General features: G+C 45.6%; 1 protein-coding gene across 1 annotated transcript in view; it reads right to left on the reverse strand.

The window, feature by feature from the left end:
- Lipc (lipase C, hepatic type) overlaps nucleotides 1–8,958 on the reverse strand; it is a 66,843-nt gene that overhangs the window by 20,246 nt on the left and 37,639 nt on the right. The gene's annotated exons all lie outside the window — the stretch shown is intronic.

The following is an 8,958-nucleotide window of genomic DNA, read 5'->3' on the forward strand; positions in this document are numbered from 1 at the left end:
TCCCTTCCTCTCTCTCTCCCTCCCTCCCTCCCTCTCTCCCTTCTTAACTTCCTTCCTAGAGGTTAGTTGAGGAGAATTGTCTGTGGCCCAGGGGGTTTGGCTGGGGCATGTGTCACAGTCAAATCGTGGGGTTGCACAATCTCAGGTGACCTGCCATGGGAAGCCACGCCCCTCCCTCCCTCCAGGGAGCTTCCTCCGCAGGCAGCTTCTTCACTGGCAGAACTGGACCTAGCAGGTGCCAAAGTGCGGGAAGCAATGTGTGAAGTACAGGAAGTTGGCATGGTGTTTGGCTGCCAGGCCTGTGCCGGGAGCCAGAGGTGCCCATGCTGTGGGCTTCGCTTTGAAAGGGTGAAAGGAGTGAGGGAAGCAGGTGTTTTGTGCGCTAGGCACTTGCTAAGCCTGTTCCCCTGTACCCCAGGCTTTCCCAGACACCCCGTTTCCTAGCAGCCAGCCCATCTGGGCTGGTGGCTCAGCGCGGATGAGGGAGCCAAGAGACTTTAGATGTGTCAAAAGAGACAAATGCTGGCCAGTGCCCTGGGTGTCTCTGGGAACTCAGAATTCACACATTCCAACTTTCTAGAAGAGATGAAGCTCAGAAGGAAACTGGGAAATCTTGCAAACACCCCTCCTTGCAGTGAGAGCAGCAATGGCCTCCCCTGGAGGACAAAGCAGGACCAGATCTGTGGGAGAAAAGATGGCTGTTGCAATGCCTGAGGCGTTGGCAGAAAAAGCTAGCATGGAGAGAGGCCAGCAGAGCGAGAGGGAGGGGAGTGGGTTAGAATAGAAGTAGCCAAGCGGGGTCCGAGGCTGACAGTGGCAGAGTTTGCAAAGCCTGGGTCTGTGGAAGGCAGCTGGGAGGGTGGGGGTGCAGCATGAGGCGGGAGGTGAGCCCAGGGCCTGGGCCCACACTCATTTAATTCCTGAGAACAGCAACATTCCCATACACTGCTTCTAATGCCATGTGAACACCTGACAGGCTTTGGAACCTTTGAACTTTTTTTTTGGCCAGTCCTTGGGCTTGAAATTAGGGCCTGGGCACTGTTCCTTGTGCTTTCTCTAGGCTAGTGCTCTACTACTTGAGCCATAGCACCACTTCTAGCTTTTTCTGTGTATGTGGTACTGAGGACTGGAACCCAGGGCTTCATGCATGCTAGGCAAGCACTAGGCCATACTCCCAGCCCTTGAACAATCTTATATCCCTCAGTGGGACGCAGACTCTGGAGTTCAAGCAGTGCGTTCAGAACCAGGGTGCCAGGGAGAGGAGGAGTTGGAATGCTCTGACCTGTGCTAACTCCATTCTGTTACGCTGGCCAGTTAGAAACTTCATGTAAAAGTCTGGTGTCAACCTGGGACTTAGTTCCCAAAGGGAACTTGTTTTATTGTAACCTAACACTCAATAAAAACAAAAAAGTCTGGTATCAGTGGTTCATGCCTATAATACCAGCCGAGATCTGAGGATAGGGGTTCAAAGCCAATTGGAGTGGGAAATCCATGAGATTCTTACTTCCAGTTAACCACGAAAAAGCTGGAAGTGTAGCTGTGGCTCAAAGTGGTAGAGCATTAGCCTTCAGTACAGTAAAGCTCAGGGACAGAGCCCAGGCACTGAGTTCAAGCCCCAGTACTGGCAGAAAAAAAGAAAGCAAAGAAGGAAGGAAGGAAAGGAGGAAGGGAGGAAGGGAAGGAGAGGGGAAGAAAAGGAAGGAAGGAAGGAAGAAAAGAAGGAATGAAGGAAGGAGGGAAGGAGGGAAATCCCATGTAAATGAGGCCCTGAAGATGCCTGTACCACCTGGGTTTTCTTTCCTCGAGCCTCTTTCCCATAATGCTATCTGATTGCTTCCCTCATCATATTCCAGGCTGTCACCAGCTTGTCACAGAAGTGGTTGAAATTCTATTAATTCTTCACGATGACTTGCTGGCTGGGAGAAGCTGGCAAAGGCAGAGGAGATGTTTGTTTATCTGTGAACAAATGGTTCTGGGGTTTAGGAAGCAATACACAACCCTATCATGAGAGAAATACAAGTAGTTTTATTTGTTTTGGTTTTTGTTTCTGGTGTCAATACTGGGATATGAACTCAGGGCCTAGGGACTCTCCCTATAAAGGCTGGCATTCTACCAGCCATAGGTCTGCTTTTGGCTTTTTTGGTGCCTAGTTGGAGAGAAGAGTCTCACAGAGCTTCCTGCTGTGGCTGGCTTTGAACTGTGATCTCAGATCTCAGCCTCCTGAGTAGTTAGAATGACAGACATGAGTCACCAAGCCTGGCAGAAATTCAGTTGTGACTATAAAGAAAATTTTGGTCCATGTAGCCTCTATTCAGGATGCAGCTACTGCCTGTCTCTGACCTCTCCAGATTTCTTAGTTGTCCAAGAATGAATTAAAGCAGTTTGCGTCAGGGGGCTGCATGGCTGGGGTTACCTTATCTCCTTTTTATTTTTCTTTTAATTACAAATGAGCCACACACTGATGGTAATTGGGTTTCTAGTTCTATTCACCTTCTCTTATTTATCTACTTCCTATTCCTTTTTTCTATACTTACCTTTGATTTTTTTTTTCCCCATTTCCCCGCCATTGTTCTGAGAGCTGTTTGTTTTTAGACCCTGGCTTGGCTAATAGGAGTCCAGGTCAAAGGAACAGCTCAGCATGAGCTCTGCTTTGGTTGCACCCACAGGGGCAGTGTGCTTTGAAGCTTGTTGAAAATATTTGGATTAATAACATGTGCTAGAATTTTCCCTCATTTCTGATCATCAAAGAGCTCAGAAAGATTCGGGCTGGAGCAAGAGTTTCTTCTAGTTTGTCCTTGGGAGCAAGTGTCTAGAACGGGATGAATCTAAAAACACTTGCTTTTCCTTTCTTTTCTTCTTTATTTCTCTCTTTCTTTCTTTCTTTCTTTCTTTCTTCCTTCCTTCCTTCCTTCCTTCCTTCCTTCCTTCCTTCCTTTCTCTTCTTCCCTTCCTCCCTTCCTCCTCTCTTTGTCTCTTTTTCTCTTCCTTCCTTTCTTTTTGTTCCCTCTTCCCTTTCTCTTCTCTCTCTCTCTCTCTCTCTCTCTCTCTCTCTCTCTCTCTCTCTCTCTCTCTCTCTCTCTCTCTCTCTCTCTCTCTTTTTCCTTTTTGGTTTGCCAGTACTGGAGCTTGGGCTCAAGACTTGGACTCTGTCCTTTAGTATTTGTTTTTTTTTAGGTTCAAGTGGAGCTCTACCACTTGGGCCACAGCTCCACTTCCAGCTTTTGGGTGGTTAATTGGAAGTAAGAGTATCATAGTCTTTAGATCTTAGCTTTCTGGGTAGCTAGGGTTACAGGCATGAACCATGGATGCTTACTTAGCTCTAAATATGTTTTCTGATGAAGCCATATTAATGGGGCTGGCTGCAAACTCTCATTAGGGGAGTGGCATCTTTCAAAAGAGTCTCTGGCAGAAGGGGATGTGGAGCTGTAGAAGTGGATTTCCTAATTCTTGCCTGTGCTGCATGGAAACCGATGACAATGGAATTTCCTCACTGGCAGTGCCCTTCAGAAAAGCTGAATTTCTCTTGGGATGCCACATTCATCAGTTTGGAGGAGATGCTTTGCTTTCTTGTCTTCATTGCTGTGTATTTCCAGTTGCTTCTATTTGCATTAGTGGGGTTTTTTTTGGGGGGGTGCGGGGGGCTTGAACTTGGCCTGGGCTCTTCAGCTCAAGGCTACCACCCTACCCTTGAGCCAAACCCTACTTCCCGTTTTCTAGAGGTTAATTGGAGATAAGAGTCTCAGGTCCTTTTGTGCCCTGGCTGGCTTTCAACCTTGATCCTCAGATCTCAGCCTCCTGAGTACTTGGATTACAGGGGTGAGCCACTGCGCCCAACTTTTTGTGGGGATTTTTGGCTTGGTTTATTGGAGACAAAATAGAGCCAGCACACCGAGGTCTAGAAGTAGAAAGATTCAGGCCATCTTATCACAGCCATCTTGCCTCCTTACTTGGACTGTGTATGTCTTGAGGACAGACATCAGGATTTTGCCTTCCCTGCCCCTGTCCCTGCCACTCACCCCAGCCCCTGTGTGCAGATATTCTGTCTGGTGTTATTTCTTAATTCCACACATATGCAAAAAATCCAACACCAGGGCAGGCCACTTTAAGATGGCATGGGTTAGGCTGAGTACAGTGGCTCACCCCTATAATTCCAGTATTTGGGAGGTGAAAATCTGGAGGATTATACTTTGAGGCCATCCCAGGCAAATCCCCTCTCTGGGGTTTTGCCCAGAGGCCCCTAATCTGGGTCTGGATAGTAGAGCATGGTAGTCCACGTCTGTAATCACAGTGATGTAGGAGGTGAAAATAGGAGGATCATCATCCAAGCTGGCTCTGGTAGAAACTGAGAATTTACTCGAAAAACAACTAAAACAAAAATGCTGAGAGTACAGCTCAAGTGGTAGAGCACCTGCCTAGAAAGCATAAGGCCCTGAGTCTAAAAGAAATGAGATGTGATAAAAACAGATCTGAAAGTCTATCTGCTTCCTCAAAAGAGTTGGCTGTAGAGACTGACATCTGGCAGATCTTGTCTTCAAAAAATAATAATAAAATCAAAATAAAATAACCAGAAACTGAAAATAAACTTTAAAAATTAAATTAAAAAATAGAAAACCATTCTGTCAAAATAATAAAGCTAAATGAAATTATCCTCAATCTCATAATTACAGGGAACCATTATATTACATATTTTTTGTTTTGTGTGCTGGTCCTGGAGATTGAGCTCAGGGCCTAGACACCGTACCTACCCTTTTGTATTTAAGGCTAGCTCTCCACCACTTGAGCCACAGCTCCACTTATGGCTTTTTTGGGGGAGGGGGAAGTTAATGAGAGATAAGAGTCTCACAAACTTTCCTGCCTGGGACAGGCTTTGAACCTCGATCCTCAGATCTCTGCCTCCTGAGTAGTTGGGATTACAGGCATGAGCCACCAACACCTTCTGTCTATGAACTTTTGAAAGACTTACTGTAGGTTCTTGGTTGTCTGTTAACTCTAAGTGATATTTTGTAATCATGCAAACCAACAGGGATGACTTTGGCCTTCTGAACCCCTTAAGTCTTGCCTGCCACCTCTCCACCTCTCTGTGGAGGACTTGCCTTGGACCCAACCCCTAGGGCTGTGGTGTTTTCATCCACTTCCTGCAGTGGATTTCTTTGGTCCCTGCAAGGCCTAGTGGCCTGGTAGACATAAGGCCTCATATTCTAGGATCTCATATTCTAGGATCAAATCCTGTGCTTGCGAGGACATGCTTTCTCCTCATCTCAGGGATTCAAGGAATCAGAATGTGCCAGAATCACATAAGACCATGGATGACCATTTACATTTTCATCTTCTACCCTTTTATGCAGCGCAAACACAGGCATGTGATTTTATGCTTTGCTTACTGGTTTATGGCAGGAGTTTATCAAATCGAATATACTCCAGATAGTATAATGCACCCTTGTCATGAAAAAGAAAATAGCTACAGATCAAACTGTTGACAGGATGTCTTAATGATAGCACTTGGGTTGACCCCTTTTCCCTTTTGAAGATGTCTTTCATCCACTTGGCTGTTTCTTGAATGCTTTGCTGGAGCGTGATGGATATGTGTTTAATGCATGCATCCGTAGAGCTCGACTTTTTACATTAAGATCTTCACGTCCAACACTCCCTGCTATTTTGCAGGAAAATACCGGGTGGTGGTCACTTCCTTCCAGGCAGTATATTAAATTTTACAGCTCCTGTCTCAATGTCTTTTTTGAGTGAAAATCACAAGTCACACGTTTCAAAAACAACATCTGAATTGGCAATTAGGCTTAACTATGCCTTACCACCCAGCAAGGACTGAAACTCAATGAAGTAATGGCAAGATGAGCACATTTGATTTCTCTCACAGCCAACCAATGGCACTTGTAATGTATAGTCCAATTTCAAAGACATGAAATGCACACAAAAATTTGCCTGAAGCTCGGTGCCAGACCTGTCTGGAAGATCCACCTATCTTTGCTTTCTGGCCCCTGATTCTATCCAGGCAACTCACTTGCAGGTATCATTCTGTGCTTTATCCATGGCAGGTCCCTAGCCTGCCATTTGTGTTCTCTCCCTCTCTCTTTCCCTCTCTCTTTGCGGATCACGGGGCTTGAGTCTCATGGTCTTTAGTGCCTGGGCTGGCTTTAAACTGCGATCCTCAGATCTCAGCCGTCTGAGTAGCTAGGATTACAGGCGTGAGCCACCACACCAGGCTTCATTTGTACTCTGAAAGGCAGATATTGACAGTGGTAATGTGTCCTCTGTCCTCAGTGGGTACCCACAGGGTGGGAAGTAAGATCTAACTGGCTAGACACCAGTGAGTCACTCCTAGTTACTGGGAGGCTGAGATCTGAGGATGGCAGTTTGACACCAGCCCAGGAAGGAAAGGGTTGTGAGAGTCTTATCTCCAGTTAACCACCTACAAACTGGAAGTGGAGCTGTGGCTCAAAGTGGGAGAGGACTAGCCTTGAGCAGAAAAGCTCAACGACAGTGCCCAGGCCAGGAGTTCAAGCCCCAGGACTGACACAAAGGAAATAAATAAATAAAAGTAGAAAAGGAATTGTGGTTGGGGATGTGGCTTAGTGGTAGAGTATATGCCTAACATATGTAAAGTGCCTGGATTTGAATCCCCAGGGCCATCTCTGAATTAATGTGGGCAGACTTCTTTTCTTAAGCAATACAATAAGGCAACTTGAACATTTTCAGCTACTGTCGCACTCTCAGCCCATGCATCTCAAAAGTTCGCTTAGCCACAAATGAGGTAGGCTGGGATTTCACACCCATTTCTAACATCAAGAGATGTAACAGATGCCTATTTTTTTCCATCCTCAAGATTCTTTACCTACTTTAGGCTGTAGAAAATTCCTGAAGTGTGAAGAGCCAGAAACTTCAAGAAGGCATCAATCTCTGTATCACAATGTTAGAGCCAGATGCACTAATTTAGGTTAAGGGGGGAAAAAATCTGGATTTGCCTATCCTAAAAATTAAAAACAAATCTTAGTAGATAGATTTTCTTGCAAGGAAACTGGCGTTTGTGAGAGTTTTACAAATGGTATTATAAAAATGACACATACACTTGTGATAATTTAGTATTACTTTTGTTTCCTGCCCAATTAAATGTCATATCGCAGTTCAACCAGCCCCTGTGGACATTCCTCCAAAAGCAGAAGCTGATTAGGTTCTCTTCGTTCTCCCTTCCTACCTTTCACCAGCTATAATTTTACCAATGCAGATATTAAAAAAAACAAACAGAGCTGGTGTGATGGCTCAAGCCTATAATCCTGGCTATTCACAGTTCAAAGCCAGTCCAGACAGGAAAGTCTGTGAGACTCTTATCCCAATTAACCACTGAGAAAACTGGAGATGGGGTTATGGCTCAAAGTGGTAAAACATTAGTCTTGAGCAAAAGAGCTCAGAGATAGCAACAAGGCCCTGAGTTCAAGCCCCAGGACCCTACAGAACCCACAGAACCTAGGGGCTGATCAGATGAAGAGTTGAGAGGTGAAACAACACAGGTGTCCCCTTGAAGGGAAGGTTCCTGGGCTTTGATTTATGATCCAAAGGCATGGATTTGTCTCAGTCAGCAATTTTGTCATTGATTTGGATAGCAATAGAGTGAGTTCACTGAATTTCTAATGTCAAGAAGCTCGGAATAATAGCAGAAATAATTTAAAAATTCACAAAGGGGTGTGTGTGTGTGTGTGTGTGTGTGTGTGAGTGTGTACGTATGTGAGTGAATGAGAGAAGAGGGAGAGAAAGAAGGAGGAGAGAGAAAAGGAGGACGAAGAGAAGACACAGGATTGGCATGTGTGTTATGTGGTGCTCTCACTCCTCCTACTTTTGTGCTGTCTCTCTCTTACTCTACAGCACCATTCTGGCCTTCTTTGAGCAAGCTGCACACCCAGGCCCACTTCCTGGGGAGATGGGGCCCCGCTCATCACCACAGCCATAAGCCCATCAACCATTCCCTCTCTGGGATCCACAGCATCCCCTCCAGCTGTGGTTTTCACCAATGTAACCTTCTTATTTCAGTACAGAAGCTAATATAGATGTGGGTAGTGCTACGGGGCAGAACCTGGTCTCTTGATTGTGAGTGTTCCTTCCTCCTGAGCAGTTATGGTGTGGGCTCCTAGTCTCTGGGGAGGGGCTGGCACAGGCTACTGGACACTAAGCCCAAACAGGAAGTTGGGCTGTCTCCGTGCTTTTCACTATTACACATGAAAGAATCCCCCCCCCATTGTTTATCATAGGGCTTGAACGCAGGGCCTAAGCACTGTTCACGAGCTCTTTTTGCTCAAGGCTAGCACTCTACCACTTTGAACCACTTCCAGTTTTCTGGCGGTTAATTGGAGGTAAGCGTCTCCTGGACTTTCTTGGCTAGGATGGCTTTGAACCTTGATTCTCAGATCTCAGCCTCCTGAGAGGATTACAGGCAGGAGCCATCGGACACCTGACTATGAAGGAAGTTTTCTACAGTGTTCTCTCCTACTCATGAAATTGTAATGTCACGTATACACTGCTGATCTACTTACGAATTATGTATAGGTGTGCTTTATGCTAAAAAAAGATTTAAAAAGATTACATCCCCATCCCTTACCCAAGAATCAATATCATTCTCTTGAGGCAATATGGATGCCATTGGAAATGCAAGGGAGCTACAGGTTCTGGAAAAATGGGTAGCAGCAGCATCTGGGAACTTGTGAGCAGGGCAAACTCACAGACAGAGAGAACCAATTACTCTGGGCCTGGTTGTGTTTGACCCTTTCCCTGAGCATGTTGGAGTGAAAACCACTGGACTAGACACTAGAGGAGAAGATAGGTTCTTTTTGAATTGAGGGAGAATTAGTAAAGCTTGCCGAAGGCAAACATATATCTTCTCTTTCCTATGATACCCTGGCTCCTAATTAATTGTATTCACTGTCAGGATCCATACTTCATAATGTATGAAGACCA

The sequence above is a fragment of the Megascapheus bottae genome, chromosome 25 (assembly GCF_031878675.1).
Source record: "Megascapheus bottae isolate mThoBot1 chromosome 25, mThoBot2.hap1, whole genome shotgun sequence".
In the NCBI taxonomy this organism is placed as follows: Eukaryota; Metazoa; Chordata; class Mammalia; order Rodentia; family Geomyidae; genus Megascapheus; species Megascapheus bottae.